Source organism: Cricetulus griseus (genome assembly GCF_003668045.3).
Source record: "Cricetulus griseus strain 17A/GY chromosome 1 unlocalized genomic scaffold, alternate assembly CriGri-PICRH-1.0 chr1_0, whole genome shotgun sequence".
Classification (NCBI taxonomy): Eukaryota; Metazoa; Chordata; class Mammalia; order Rodentia; family Cricetidae; genus Cricetulus; species Cricetulus griseus.
Genome location: NW_023276806.1, coordinates 74,438,167 through 74,454,915, shown reverse-complemented (window position 1 = coordinate 74,454,915; position 16,749 = coordinate 74,438,167). Strand labels below are relative to the sequence as shown.

General features: G+C 40.2%; 1 pseudogene; it reads right to left on the bottom strand.

Moving 5' to 3' along the window:
• Positions 1-12,238: 12,238 nt before the first annotated feature.
• Positions 12,239-14,574, bottom strand: LOC100766501 (annotated as a pseudogene).
• Between the last annotated feature and the right edge of the window lie 2,175 nt (positions 14,575-16,749).

Sequence of the window (16,749 nt, the reverse complement as noted above, 5' to 3'; positions counted from 1 at the left end):
AGTACATGATATTTGCTAAGTGCAAACTCTGTACAGACTTTAGTATTATTAGCTTTGTCTTAATTGGTTCCCTCAGACTCACACTATACGCTCCTTCTACTTAAATTATGCTCATCGGATTCAAGACTGACAGTATTATAAAGCAGCAATATGATATACATTGATTAGGAGCTCCCATATAAGATGGGGGATTTTAATCTCAGGGAAAATTGCTACACAGCACTTAAGTAGGCTGTTATAGTTTGTTGTGAATGTGTGGTGTGCAAACAAAATACGTTATAAGAAAGAATAATCCTTTTTTTTTTCCGTTGAGATATCTTACTATGTACACAGGTGTAGGGAAACACTGTAACCACGCCTCCTAGGGACTGGCTACAGGTGACGTGTGAAAGGTTTAAAGGGATAGCCAAGGCACATGGTAGCTCTCTTCTCCCTATTGCTTCGACTGACTTTCTCAGCTTTCCTGCTGGTTGGTTAGGCATATTTCCCTAATAAATATACCCCAACCCTATCTGCTTATGTATTGGTGAATCACTGGTTATATGCAGGTTAGCCTAAAACTCATGATCCTCTGCCTCACAGCCTCCATAGTGATGGTATTGCAGATACACACCACTGTAATGAACAAAAGGCATTGTCTTAATTGTATTTAAACAGAAACACAGTTTGACTTTAGAACAAGGATGCCTAATAGAAATGTGAGCTATATATACAAATTTAAGGGTTTTTAGAACCCACATTAAAGAAATGAAATAAAATTCAAGTGACTTTTGCTTTAATGATAAATTTTATCTAACTCAACACATTCAAAATATTAATGTAATGCTTTGTATGCTAAACAACAGGCTCATATGTTGGAATACTTGGTTCTCAAGCAGTGGCACTTTTGCGGGGCTGTGGAACCCTGACAAAATGGGGAATAGTTGGAAGAAGCTATTCATGCGATAATCAGATCTTGAGGGTTATAGCCTCTATTTCCTATCTTATCTCTCTGTTCTAAAATTCCCAGCTGTGAGGGGTGAGCAAGCTTCCACTGGCACAGGTATGAGGGGGGCTCCTATCATCATATCTTGTCTGTTGTGATAGACTGTATACTAAAACTGTGAGTCAAAATAAGTATTTAACTTTCTTCTTGCCAGGTATTGGGTTGCAGTAAAAAGAAAAAATAATATGTAAAGAAGGAGAGGGGAAGTGAACGGGACAATTTGAAATACACTGTTTGCATATGTGAAATTTTCAGATAATAAGGGAAATTTTCTATTGAAAAGCAAAGTGATGAACACACAAAATTGGTATCAGATATAGAGTCTTTGCTGTGACTACCTCACCGTGTGATTCATAAGCTGTTGGAAGTAGTTCGTGGGAGGAATGTGGAAGTTTAGACCTTCCTGCTGGAGAAGTCCTAAAGTGCTGGAGGCAGATATTAATGGGCCATCTGGAGGGAACTTAGAAGACTCGGATGCTGATAAAAGTGTGGACTGGAAAAACTGGTCTTATAAGGTTATAGAAAAAAATCAAAGGCCCTGTCGGGAACTGGACTGGATGTCATTCATGTTATATTCTGGCAAAGAAACCTGACTGCATTCTGTGAATGCCCTGAAAATTCCAGTGGCCATAAATTTAAAAGCAATGGACTAATTGTTTGGTGGAGGAAATTCCAAGACAATAAATCAAGGAGCCAGTGGCATGGTTTAGACTGCATTTCCTCAGATTTCAGTAAAAGAGATTTAGAAAAAATGGAATAGAAAGATAGAGAAAAAATGTGCCGTTGGTGAGGAAAGGAAGGTAAACAGGTTTAAAGTTGTGGGCAGGACCTGTGCTGACAAAGGGACTGTGTTATTAAAGGGATTAGGGAATTTAAGCAAAATCTCATACTTTGACCCAGTCAATGAAGAGCTCCAGAGAGTAAACTAATCTGCAAAACTCTCACTAAAAGAAGAGTGCTTGAACAAAAAGTCTCTCCCCTAACGGCATCCTGCTCAGAAGAACTTCCCACAGAAGTGTTTTCACAGGGTAGCCTTGAAAGCACTTGAAAACCTTGAAAGAGGTCATTGCAGTTGTGGTCCAAGGGGGGTATATCTCCAGCTATCAGCAGAAATTGACATAGCCCATATGGTACTGATTTTATAGGTATGAAAACTCTAATGGTTAGGGGGCATAGAGACTTGCATCAAGGTTCCAAAAAGCCACCAACCAAGGTTAGGCAGTATGAAGTAAGGTCTGATTCCTGCACAGAGCTCCAGAGACTTGCGAAACTGTAAAGGTGAACAGAGAGCCCAGTATATTGGAGATGGCTGTGGGAAGTCCACTGAGGAGCGCTGAATGTATCAGGAGGAACTGTGTGTTTCAGGCAACACAGCTGGAAGAGTGGGGTTACCCAATCCTGTTTGAGTGCAAATGATGCTATCACGATCCCACAGATGCCAGACAAGGACTTCAAGGTGTGTTTTTGTCCTTCTGTTGTTTTGTTTTCAAAGATAATGTTTAATCTGTTCTACTGTGTTTGAAAGCCGTACTTATTTTATTTATTTGTTTTAATTGAAAGTAGATTCTTTTCTCATATGATACATCCTAAACACAGTTTCCCCTCCTTCCATTCCTCCCGACTCCGCCCACCTCCCATCTCCCTCAGAGCCACACCCTCTCCATTTCCTCTTCGAAAAAGAGCGGACCTCCAAGAGACAACAACCAACAGAAAGAAACAAGATACAACAAGACAAGGAAAAAGCCCTCATAATGAGGCTCGACAAGGCAACCCAACAGGAGGAAAAGAGTCCCAAGAACAGGCAAAAGAACTGAGATACGTCCACCCTCACTGTTACGAGTTCCACAAACACACTAAGTTATCAGCCATAACATATATGCAGAGGACCTGGTGCAGAACCATGCTTGCCGCTTTAGGCTCTATGATCCCTGCGTAGCTGATTCAGTGGGCCAAGTTCTTCTAGTGTCCTCCATCCTCTGACTCCTACACATTTCCTCCCCCTCTTCAGAGGAGCTCCCTGGTCTCCTAAGGGAAGAAACAGATGGAGACCTCTCAGTTTAGACTCTCTCTGCATAATGTCTAGCTGTGAGTTTCTGCATCCATTCCTATCTATTGCCAGAAGAAGCCTCTCTGATGATGACTGGACAAGGCACTGATCTGTGACTATAGTAGAATATCATTGGGACCATTTCATTGATTTTTTTTAAAAGAGCAGTCATGTTTGGATCTACCCTAGGTCTCTGGGCTATCCAGTGTCCAGTTCCTGGCTATCCAGGCAGTGTAGGGCATGAGCTCTCTCTCCTGGGATGGGCCTCAAGTTAAACCAGACGTTGGTTGGCCACTCCCACAGATTCTGTGCCACCGTTGCCCCAGCACATATTGCAGGCAGGACAGCTTGTAGGTGGAGGGTTTTGTGGCTGGGTTAGTGTCCAGGTTTTTCTTTCTGTAGTCTGCAGAGTACTTTCTCACACTAAAGAGATTACAATATAGGGTGAAAGCGCCTGGCATGCACCAACTTGACCTTTCGACATTCATTGGGCTGTGTGGATGTTGTCCTTGGCAATGGGGCCCTGCTGACAGATTTCAGAAAATGACCTTCTGTTCTAGGATCAGCCTGGTTGTTTAGGGATCTCCAGAAGATGCCCTTGGCCAATAACTCAGTCAAAGGCCACCCAGTCCCTCCCCTGGAAACCTTGCCTGGTTACAAAAGATGGCCGGTTCAGACTCCATATAAATAACTTATTTTTGGCTGCAAAAGTTCACATGAGATTGCTTTGAGGTTAGAAGATCTTTGAACTTTTGGATAATATAAAGTTGACAAACTTAATGTTGCCCCATAACATTAGTAACAACAATGAAAGATAACTATTTATTTTTACCACCATTTGATAAATGTAATGAGATTTCAATAATACAAAGTTAGGAAAGTCACCATTCACACACTAACCTCTTCTTCAAATGGAATTCTTTATATTTTATTAAGACAATAACACTGTTCTCGTTTCTCTCGATGTGCTTCAAATGAGTCAAAACTTCAGAACTACGAACCTCAACTGTGGGAATATCTCATCTATTCCAGACTCAAGTGGTGATGGAAGTCTTTAAAAATCTTGATGGAGCAGGTTGTGTTGGCACATGCTTGTAATTCCAACACTGGGGAACCTGAGTGGAGAACCAGGAGTTCCAGGCCCCTTACCTGCTCTTTGGAAGACCATTCCTTGGACTCACCAAAAAATCCATGTCTGAAGTGAATGTGGGTGGATGCACCCTCTTTGAAGACTTCTTGGGATTCAGGCTATTGTGTAAACAAGTTGATTGATCTCATAGTGTGTTAGCTACACTGATAATCTCTGTAGCAGTCCGGAGTCACAACTGGATTCTTATTTTTTTCACTCCATTCAGTTTCACACGTCAACAGCTACTCATGGTACCTCCTCAAGGTGGTTCTGTGGACACAGTTCTCTGATTTGCTGTGCTGTCCCCTTCCTTTCTATCTCATCTAATGACTTCCATGGAGGCACCCTGACCCTGTTAGGCTGTGGTTAGACAGTCACTTCTTCTGTCTTTTCTCAAGAATCACTGGTTTGATTAGAAGGATGTGCATTAGTTGAGAGCACTGGAAGAGGGGGGAGGGAGCTATGAGAATGAGAAGGGAAGAAGAGGAAGGATGCAGAGGTCATGAGGGAGCAGAAAGGTTGAGTCAGAGGAAGAATAGAAGAAAGGGTATGTGATAGGTAGGGTTTTAGTTGGGGGGGTGTAGGGGAGGACGGGAAGGAGAAGGGAACTGGGATTGTCATGTAAAACAATCTTGTTTCTAATTCAAATAAATAAAATGATTAAAATTTAAAAAAAGATCTTTTGCCAAAAAAAGGAAGGATGTGCATGGCCACACTAACAGGTAGTTAGGTCCTCTTAAACTCAATGAGTGGTCCAGAGGTTTTAACAATGTGTATAATGACCCATCTTACTTTAGTTCTTATCAAAAGACTGTTTTTGAGTTGACTTTTGTTGCTAAGAGAAGTTTTCAAGTTTATCTTTTACTGGCTGTGGTTAAGAAGCAGCTGTAAAAACAGTTGTCTTAAGTCACGGAGTCCCAAGTTTCTGGACTCTGTTATTTCTCCTTTCAAGATTACTATTCTTAAAAATATGTATTTGTTTGTGCTGTCTGTCTGTGTACAGATGTACAGGCACATGCTATGGTACAGATGTGGGGGCAAAGGGCAACTTTGTTCAGTTTGTTATCTCTTTCTAGAGTGCCAGGGATCCAACTCAGGTGTCAGGCTTTTGAGGAAAGGGGCCTTCCCCGCTGAGCCATCTCCTTCCTCACCCCTTTATTAAGTCAGCTAATTGTTAATAAGGTAATTTGGGGTTTTTTGTAAAAGTATGTGAATCATGGAAACTAACATTCCCCATTAAATTGTGTGATCTCTAGCCCAGGATTATAAATTGATTAACATCATCTGTTTGCCAAGTTATCATTGGTAGCAATGTCAGTAGATGTCTTAGCAAGTTTACCAAGCTCATTAGTCTCAGAGCCTGTGACAGAAGTGTTCTTCCTGGCTGTCACCAGGCTCGGTGCTAATAACTCCTGTACACATATAGTATGTGAATTATTATATAATGCATCCTATAAACAATATCATATAAATGCTAACACACCATATCTAGTTATCAACTTCACAGGCAGTTAGCATATGCTAGGCGGTGACACACTGACGATCAGCCCCCGCTCAAAGCTTATTTCTCACATTGTGATTACTGGAGGCTCAAGCAGATAGGATTTTGTCTGAATATGAAGTCCCACAGTTGTGTGTAGGGGGAAAGTGACAAATAATGCCAGAGGCATAAAACCCAGAGGCAACTGTTTAATGAGAGGCTGTTCCTCATTTCCATCCTAATGAGGTTTATGGTACTTTTCTGTTTCCTAAGTTCATCAAACGTTATGTCAAATAATCTTTTATAATTTCTTTGATACAATCTTTACAAAGTATCTCTTTTCTTCGTGATTACACGAATATTCAAGCCTCTTGTGTAGCTTCTAGTTTCAACATAAACGGGAAGTTTTATGGCAAAACATCACCTAGTAATGAATACTTCTACAGAAATTAGAAACATCTCCAATAGTGTATGTCCTTATAAATAATGGAATCTGCCTCTGTATTACATCCTTTAAAAACACTTCATTAGTTCTTTAAGAATTTCATACATGTTTTGATCATATTCATCTCTCTTTGCCAGCTCTTCCTAGATATGAAGAGATTTTTAAATGAATAACTAACCTGTGGCTTCCCAGTCAGGGGTGAAGGAATCTTATGATTTTTTCACCTGTTACTGTTAAACATAATTCCCACTACGAAAAGAATGAGACAATTATTCTGAGCTAAATATGCATGGCAATGGCCTGGCACTGTGGATTCAAGTTGTCCCAGTCACATGGTCCAGTGTGGAGGCAGTGATATGTATTCCATACTCAGTGACAGAAAAAAGTCAGAAACCAAGAGATTTCTAAATACATTGGTAGGAGCATTAGGGAGGCAGGTCACAGCACAGGGTGGAGAACTAACTGTGTGACAGGTGCTGAGATGACATTCTCAGTTTCTGGGTTAGAAGAAGTTAGGTGTCCCTAATATATTACAGAGGCTTTACCTGGTAGTTGAAAGGATGCTAGGTCAGACAGACAATAGGCAGCTATTAATGGCTATTCAGGGGGATAAAGATGACCCTAAATAAATTGGTTTGGAATCTGTAACATTTTAACTCTCTATAACCAGAGTTTTTAATTATTCAGCCTTGAAGGATCTTTTCTAAAAATTATACTTCATTACATGTATGTATGTATTGTGTGTGTGGGAGGGTGTTGGAGCTCTTGTCCCACTGTACGTGTGTGGAGGTAAGAAGACAGCTTGAGAGAGCTGGGTCCTTCTTTTGACCTTCCATAGGTCCAGGAGATGGAACTCAATTAGTGAGGCTTAGTGGCAAGTGCTTTTACAGGTACTTCAGTTCACAGGCCCCCTCTTCACCTCAGCTCTGCTCCCATGTCAGCTACTTTATGTGCCATCCACTTCTCAATTCTGAATTAGTCGGACTCACTGAAGTGCTGGTCCACAGGTCTCCTGCCCCATCTCTGTTATGATCCTTCACCCCAGCTTTTCTCCCCTATTCTCTTCACTTCTTATTTTCTTAGTTTAGAAAGATTTCTGTGTGCTTTGCTAAGTGACTGCTGGTGAATTCTGGTTTTTCTATTTCCACCTTTTTGCTCCGGAGAGCAAGGAGACATCTTCTAGGGGCTCTCAAGAACTAGTGGCACCAGTCCCTGACTAGGTTTCATTTTTAACCTAAACTAAGAATTGTGTCTAGGATCTCATGATCACTAAAGGTCTTACTGATATAGGAGACTACATTGTGAACTCAATTACTATTGATTATTATAAGATTATATAGGTAGGACACAACTGTTAGTCAACAAATGGCCAAAAATTTGGAGGTCAAATTTATGTTTTAAACACTGTCCTGAAGTTTCCCAGGCCAGTGAGTATAAAAGGAAATCACACTGGGCCTGAAAAAGACTTAAGTGCTCTTTAGAGTTAGTGGGATTGGGTATGTTGACTCACATGTGCAAACCTAGCGTGAGGAAGGTTGAAGTAAGAGGATTCTGACTTTGAGGCCAGTCTGGATAGTGAGTTACAAGTCAGTCTGGGATTGATAGCAAGACCTTGTACTAAAAACTAAACAAAACAGAGTAACAACAATAAAAAAGAACAAAACAAAGTAACCGTGGGAGTGGGCCAGAGAAGAGTTGGGCAGGGGAGAGGGGTAGAGACGGAGGAAAAGAAACTGTCAAAAGAAAGCCCAGACATCAATACAGGGATCATCAGTACAAGTTGAATGAGGCTACTGTCTTGCATTGTGGGTTGGTGTTTATGTCACACATGGAATGTAATTACAACCATCCCCAAAGTCACCATGCAAATGCTAAGAAAGCACTGTGTAACTGTGCAATTAAGTTCATGATTTTCCTACATGAAGACAGATGATTCTGTTATATTTCATTTCCTCTGTGTGTTAAGATCCTTCATACTCTACTAATGGCATAGACTGTCGGATAAGAAACCTCAGTTGTGAGGACAAAGACATGTCTTTTATTTCTCACTTAATCTTTAGAAAGAATCATTCTAACTGGAACTCCTAGGACATCTCATCCGTGTCCAAGATAACGTTCTATTGTGTTTGGGCACCAAGTGATAGCCAATGAATTTCTCATCTAATGTGCCTTCCAGAGGGTAGCAGACCACTGCACACAACTACCTCTGATGGTGAAAAACCTAATGAAGATAGACTCTGGGCCACTTGCTTGCATCACATTCTCAGTTTGCTCTTCTCTTTCTAAAATACAAAGGGAGATTTTCTCAACAGCCTGCCTATCTGTAAATACATTAGCTAGTCACATACTTGGCAAGAATCAAATATCTTACCATGTAATTTATACATGTGCAAGATGCATGTAAGTGTTGGAACCAGGTGAGGTGGAGAGGAGATGCTGGGTGCACAGGAGCTTCAGTCCTACCAGTCAGGCAAGACACAGAATTACTCCAACAAGTTATTTTATTATTAGAGTCTTACCTACCAGAAGAAATGTAATATAACAGAGTTGATGTGTCTTCATGTAGAAAATCATGAGTTTAATTTCATAGTTATATAATGCCTTCTTAGCATTTGCATAACCATTGGGATGGCTGTAGTTACATTCCATGTGTGACATAAGCATCATGTTATCAGGGGAAGTCAAACTAGAAACACCAAGAGAAAAATGGGGACCTAATGAAACCTTAGAAGTGTTCAGCATTGATGTTCACTAAATGAAAAGGACAGATAGGAGAAGACTTGGCTCCAGGAGGAGGACTAGCTGTGTTGATTTAGTGTGCTGAACCTTTTGCATTTGACATTGTTTTGGTAAATATAAAAATATATAAAGTATGAAATCAAATAAAACTAAGCTTAAATGCAGATATGTAGTAATTTGCAGTTTCAAATCCTCGACTACTAAATGAAAATACTTCATTTGGATATTAATGTATACCATACAATTCAGGAAACTAATATGGTACATTTATTGCAATTATAGTAATATCATTTACTTTCTGTATGATAAATATTTAGTACTCTCAGGTATGTTGATTTTTTTTGGTTCAGATGCTATTTATTATAATACCATTGAAAATGGCAAGACATACTTCAAATTGTACATTTTAACATATGGTTTCAGCTCAACAAAAATTATACATAGTAGAATCCATAGCTGCATGGTTATGAATGTGTTTAGAAAAATGAACTTCATATATGCCGCTTATTTTTAAAGTTTTAGAAAAATCTATAAATATGTGTGTAAATAATTTTCTTTTGAGACAGAATCTTATCATCTATCCTAGGCTGGTCTTGAACTTGAAACCCTCCTGTCTCAGTTTCCAAGTACAGGGACTATAGATATGCACCACCACACCTGGCTTTGTGAAAGTAAATTTTAGATGAGTTTTTCTTTTGATGCAATACAATTTCTTTAATTGTATGTTACATTGAACTGAAAACTCACATTCTTTCCAAAATTGCCAAGCTAAAAATAAATAGCTATGCCTAAACTTCTAAATATGATGACAAAAAAGAGATTTAGTATGCTTATGCTAGACATATGTTTAAGAATGGATATTGGGGCCAGAGAGATGGTTCAGCATATAAAAGTGCTTGCTGAACAAGCCTGGCAACCTCAGAGTCTGAGCCCCAGAATATGTAGAAGGACAGAGCTAGCTCCCAAGCTGTTCTCTGAATTCTACATGCACTCCATGACTCTCCCTGTAACCACAATAAGTAAAATAAATATTAAAGTCCTAAGAACAAAGTGAAGCAAGAATAGATACTTAGCCCTACCATTACTCACTGAAATTCACTTAGGAAAACTTTTGAGGTCGGAAGATAAAGTTTAGATTTAGAGGTATGAATGTTTTCATTTTCTTTAACAACAACAAAAAGATTATTTATTTATTTTTTAAATCACAGTATTGGTTTCCTTATTGGATCTATTTGAAGCTAGGACAGTGGTTCTTAGAGAAGCAGAGACTCTGGGGATGGGCCCAGTGGTGTGTGGCTTAGCCATCTCTGCTGGTTACTCACCATACTCAGGCCCAGCTTAGAAGGGCCTGAGATCTTTCTGTGTTTGTGTGGTGAAAACAAAATGACAATGTTTCTTGTCTCCTAGACCCTGGTCCTTCTTGGAGCAGGCAGAGTTAATCTGCTAAGGGATATCCATCTCCCGGATCATCAAAAGACCATAAAAGCTTTCCTAGTATTGCTTCACTTCCAAGTCTTCACTTCGGAGATGAAAACACACTGATGTAAGAAGATGATAGGGTAGATGTGTTTGCCTCATTTCCAGAAAAAGACATTTTGAAAGTGGTTGTAAGTGGTCCCTGGGTTTGCATCAGTTGATGGCTTGGTTCCTCCTTTCTGTGTCTTTTAGGTGCAGACATTGAACCACACGTAATAATGTTTGTGGTATGAACCTTGAGGGCCACCCACTTCAGTGAGTTCAAATACTCAACAAAGCGTGGCTAGCCAAAGTCACCAAAGCTTGCTTACCTTGTATAACTGAAATTTTTGATCATCAGCTCTCTATTCTCTGTCCTGTCTCCATCCCATATCAACCCCCTTCTTTCTGGTTTTATGAGTTTGCCTATTAAAATAGGCAAATGTCACTCTACATGTGACATTATACAGAATTTGTCTTCCTGAGTTTGACTTATTTCACTTAATGTAGTAGCCTCTAGGTCCATCCAGACTGTTGCAAATGGCATAATTTCATTCATTTTTAAAGGCTGAATAGTTTCCATTGTATGCATATATGAAAATTTCTTTATCTGTTTACCCATCAGATAACTTAAGCTTTGATGTTGTGTTTTGTGAATCTGGTGAAGAAATGGAGCATGTATATAAGCAGAAGAGATACATGAACATGTGTTTCTTCCATCCTTGCATGTAACCTTTGCATATAACCTTTGCAAAGCCATATGGCCAGAGTTGCAACAGACACTGACTAATGTATGGGAACTAATCAAAATCCAATGGGAACACAAAAGTGATATCCTGTTTATGATGAAATGGGGAGTCTGTAACCCTGAGAGGCTCTCTGTTAAACAAAAATAAAATGTTTCAAAAGTGTGCATTGGCATCCTAAGAAATACCAGTGACCATGGACCACTAGCACATTCCTTGTTCTTGCTGCTTCTATAAACAAGCAACCATTTGAAAATCATGACACAAGAGAAAGTGAACAGTGAGACTATTGGGCAAGCTGACATACATTTGGAACCACAGCACTGGGAAGGGGAGACTGGAGGACTTCTGGAGATGACAGGCCAGAAGGTCTAGCCAAAATAACAAGCTCCAAGTTCAGTGACAGATCATGTCTCAAAAAATAGTAGTGGGGGAGGGCTGGAGAGATGGATCAGCAACTAAGAGCACTTGCTGCTCTTGCTGGGGTCTCGGGTTTGGTTCCAAGCATCCATATGGCAGCTCACAACTGTCTATGTATTCCAGTCCCAGGAAATGAGATCTGGCCTCTGGGGCAACAAGTGTACATGTGGTATATATACACACATGCAGGCAAATCCTCATACATACACATTTTTTTTTAATTTTAAAAAAAGATGGAGAGTGAGTGATTGAAGAAGACACTTGAGACCCAGGCTTCACATGTATGCACACCACACACACACACACACACACACACACACACACACACACAAGCATTACATCTACACGAACAAACATGTACAAAAGTGGAGGGAGACTTTTCACAGTTTCTTGTTGTTTAAGTCTTTCCTGATTTTCCAGTAAGCCAAAGGTCAAGGGTGTCCATAGAATGTGCTGTAGTAAGAAAGCAAAAGTGAAAACGGGTGGAAGAGTGGTGGGATTCCTTTTGTGCAATGTTTCCTTTTTTTTTTTTTTAAGAGCACAATAAATATTCATGTGTGAACCACGAAATGTGAATTTTGTAATGTTGATGATTTTACATACAAATGAAATGTTCTTATATTTAAATTTAAAACTGGAATTGTATAATACAAAGATTAATGCCAAAATTCATGCTAATAATTTAAATTTTTAATTTTATGGTATTGTAATAGAGACACCACAGAGAGTAGCTACATATATTTTTTTATAATATGTTAAACATATTGTTAAAAATGGATATGTCCTCCTAGCTTTTGTAAAAGATGTACCAGGCTTTCTCTTGCACCTGGTCTGTGGGATCCACCCCGGCTCTATGTTTGTGCAGGCACAAAACTTCACACAGGTGCTGGTTTTCCTTTCTCTCTTATGAGTCCGTATAGGAATAAGGCTGTAAAAGCTGCTCTGGAAATACCACTGTCCCTAAGAGTATTCATTTTAGATGAATCTTTTTTATTTTTATTTTATTTTATGTTTTAGCTGGAGGCTGGCTTTATTTCAGCCCGGACATGATTAAGATAAACCTGATCTGGCTGATGAACACTGAGCATGGCCCACAGGCGCCAGTTCACCGACTTCTGCGCCTGCTGCTCCAGCAGTTCTGGGTCCATCTTCAGCCTCTCCGGTTTCTGGTCAGCCATCTTGAGAGAGTGTGACAGGGTCTGGCTGTCCTTCTTGATGACACTCTGGGTGGCCAGTGTGCTGATTTTGAGACTGTGCGCCAGGCCTAGCATCTTCTCTGCCAGCTTTTCCTGGAGGCTCCAGTGCCTCAGGAGGAATGAGGTCGAGCTCGGATGCTGAATGCAGCAGGTCTGCGCCACTTTGCTATGCGCTTCCTCACGTCCATCTCAAGCTCTCCAGATCAGCTCTAGATGATGTCATGCCCCGCAGCTCCACATCTCACTGGTGTAACGTGTCCGAGACTGCAAATGTACGGTCTTGGTAGTGGGCACCTGCTCCCTGGTTGTTGTGGGCACGGGGCCAGAGGCCAGGAACTGGTTAGCCAGAGCGTTTTCTGAGAAGAAGGTCTTGCTTGGACTTTCAGAGCCTGCAGCATGTCTTCTAGGGCATACACATACTGGGAGGGAAATTAGGGTGTCAGCCAGGCAGGGCCCCAAAGCTTACTTGGGAGATGAATTTTTTTTCTATGCTGTCACTCCCTCTGGAGACCAGGCTGGCCTGGAACTCACAGAGATCTGCCTGCCTCTGTCTCCCCAGTGCTGGGATTAAAGGCGTGAGCCACCAACGCTCGGCCGGGAGATGAATCTATTAAATGAGGGACATTGCATAGTGCTTACCATGCTCTAAGACCCGGGTTCCACTCCCACAACACACACACACACACACACACACACACACACACAGAGAGAGAGAGAGAGAGAGAGAGAGAGAGAGAGAGAGAGAGAGAGAGAGAGACAGAGACAGAGACAGAGACAGAGACACACACACACACACAGAGGCAGAGACAAATAGAGAAGCAATCATCTTCATTTCCTAAGCTATTTGGTTACAAAGGCCTTGCACTGTTATTACCTACATCCTTTCCCTTATCGTCAGGTTCATTTACTTCTTCCATTTGCATCTCAGAAAATAGGGTTTAATACTTTTCTTTTTCAGAGTTGGGCGCTGGAAAACATGGCCTCGTACACTGAGCCACTTCCCCAACCCAAATTTGATGTTTTAAAATCAAATTCAAATGTTGTTATGAGTCCTGCTAAGTGGAAGTGTGAAATGTGTGACCTCCAAATGACATTTCTTTTAGCTTTGTAATTTATTTAGGACAAATATTAAGTATAGCTTTAATGGTAATAAGGAAATGTCTATTTCCAGTGATGAATTATTCTGTGACTCTGAGAAATAAGACATTTAATTGGAGAGGAGTTGAAATGATTTTTGCTGTCTTTGCTTAAAGTGGCTGGTAAAACACATTTCCTTTTCCTTAATGGACTCTCACAGCTTCTCATTAAGTACCCCCAGGTGTCTTTTCAGTGTTTGGCTTGTCATGAAGACATGCTCCGTTGTATACTTTGGTTTTTAGGAACTGTTAATAGTACCACATCTTTTCTTATTACATAGTACATAGTAAAAGGATAATGTTTGCTAAAAATAATTGCTAGCAACAGAATCCAAAACTGGGTATAAAGGCTGGTGACTTAACTTGTTTGGTGACTTTATTGCTTAATTCTGCTTTTTTTCCTCTTCCCTCCCATATTCCACAATGACTCCGAGACTGTATTATTACTTGGACTATAAGGAAATAAACTGGAGCATTTTTCTCACTTGTTTATTTAGCCATTCAATTGAAAAACCTTAAAAATGACATTTTGAAATTTCAGAGAGTCTTCAATGAAAGTCAATGAGTCCTTCAATCAATACCTCAACTAACCACTCCTTTTGCTAAGGGGGTTTTCTGTTAGTGGGGAGACATACTAGCATGAATGGATGACCTATGTGGTCAGGGGAGCCTCACTGGGAGGTGACCTACCAGTACCCTGTGTGGTAAAACAAACTTCCTCATACTTGAGAGGTTTCTCCTTCTTGCTGATAATTTCCCTGGCTTCTGCTTTACTCCTGATCCGTGCCAGGGACATCCTAATCTTCAGAGCATGTTTCCTGGCTCCCTTTACTTCAATATCAAAATCTCTGGCTCAAAATCTCTTTTGATGGTAAATTTTTGAGGATCATAGAGTACTGGGTGAGTGTTGGTGTTCCTTTTCTCTGCTTCCTGATCGGGCTAGACATGAGAGAGTAGCTCCACTCTCTTGCCATCACAACCAGGGCTGCTGTGTCACCATGCTTTCCCTGCCACCATGGGCTGTAGCCTCAACGATAAGCCAGAATAATCCCTTCCTTTCTTAAATTGCTGCTTGACAGGTACTTGATCACAGCAACAAGAAAAATAACCAGTGCAGAAAATTGACAACCAAAAAAAATGGGGATGGGGACACAGTCTTGTATAATTTTTAGGTGATTGAAAGAAAAGAAACGTCTCCTAATCATTCACAGTACTTAAGTGGGTTCAAGGAACTTGAATAGGGGTCCTTCTTTACTTTCTCTTTGTTGTCAATTTCAGCCATACTTATGGCTTTGTCCACAAGAGGAACTCATGCTCCTTTCCTTAGCCCTGCACTGGTGCTACTATGTCTATCTGATTACCAGCCATTTCTACTGTTTGTCCCAACAGCATTGCTTAAGAATGTGTGAGACGAGCCCATGCTACCCCAATTTTCCCACTACATTTCTTTTCTCTTCCACCTTGCTTTTTTCTTACATAAAATGTCTTCAGGAGTAGTAGCAGCAGCACTCTCTGGGCTGGAAAACACGGAACCCAATGCCACTGGTACATATGTCTCTCCCCTCTGTTCATATGGGATCAGATATTCTTCCCATTTCCAGGAGCTAGTATAATAGTCATTTCCCCACTCTCCGAGCCTCCTCTGTTCTGCCACTTCACTCTAATTGTTTTCATTAGGCTTTCCCTCTCTAGGATATCTTCAGAAAGAGGGATTAGGTTAGCATTCTTGAAGGATATGATCAACGTTTAGAAAACTTGTTCAGAAAAACAAGTCCATTTGCTGATTTGCTATTTCCAGTAAGTAATGACTTCAGTTAGTTCTCAGTAGAAGGAAATGGTTTCCTTTCTCTTACCAGAACCTCTCATGAAATAGAAAGGGTTAAAATAGTATTGCATTGTAGTTTTTTCCCTAACCTGAAGCCAGTTATTAAATTTCTTATTGCCTTCTCATTGACCAGTGAAATTGATTCAGTTTCTTTAATTTCCACATATTTGCATATGTATGACTATCTTCTGCATCTTTTCAATATTTTCCTCATACATTTTAATGTCTAATTTCAAAATAGATGTTGAATCCTGGTAATTTTATCAATTCATCAATTATATGTTCTTTTTGGAGCTCTCCTGATAGAAAGGAATTAGGGACCAGATTTATACAGAACACAAATAGGCAAAAAAAATTTCAGGCAATGTTACAGAATATAAAAACAACATATCACAGTCATCAAGTTTAGAGAATCAGTATGCATGGCATTGAGATTGGTAGAAAAGCGTATCAATCATAAACTGTCAATTGAGTTCTAACTATATGCAGATCAGTGATTTTGAGGGCTTTGAGAAAGTCTTAATTAGAAAGGATTAGTCAGTGGCAGAATCTGCTGCAGAGACAAAACATTCAGCATTTTTATTCTTGGTCTTGATTGTTATTTGTGCAATGATGAGCTTTCTCTAATTTTTCCCCACAAGGAATGATGTTTAGGTCTGACTTTCAGCTTCCACAGTGGTTATACAGAAGATTTTATTAAGTCTAGAGTTTCAGGAAAGATTTAACAATGAAACATGACATCATCATCATTGGTGTTATTTAAATAATACAAGATGTTTAAAGGTCTGTAGAAAGGTAGTGGCATGAATTACCCTTTAGAAGAGCTTTACTGGGAGAGTTACAGCATCTTTACTGCTGGTAGTGATGGTGGGACCCTGAAGGATGAGAGTGAGCTTTTGGTCAGAAAGAAGAGCTTCATTAACAAGACCATCTGTGATGGGGTTCCTTAAGGGAGAGGCAGGTACTTCAGTTCCAGAGAAACAAGGGGATATCTTATGTTTATAGGTTTCTGGAGGGAAGGGGTCTGTAAGGTGTGATATGACTTTTGTTAGAAGGACTATGTTACATAGAGACACTACTGTTTGAATGGATTAGATGAGAAGTAAGGCTGTAACTAAAGGCCAACTTGGGGTGGACAATGTGGTG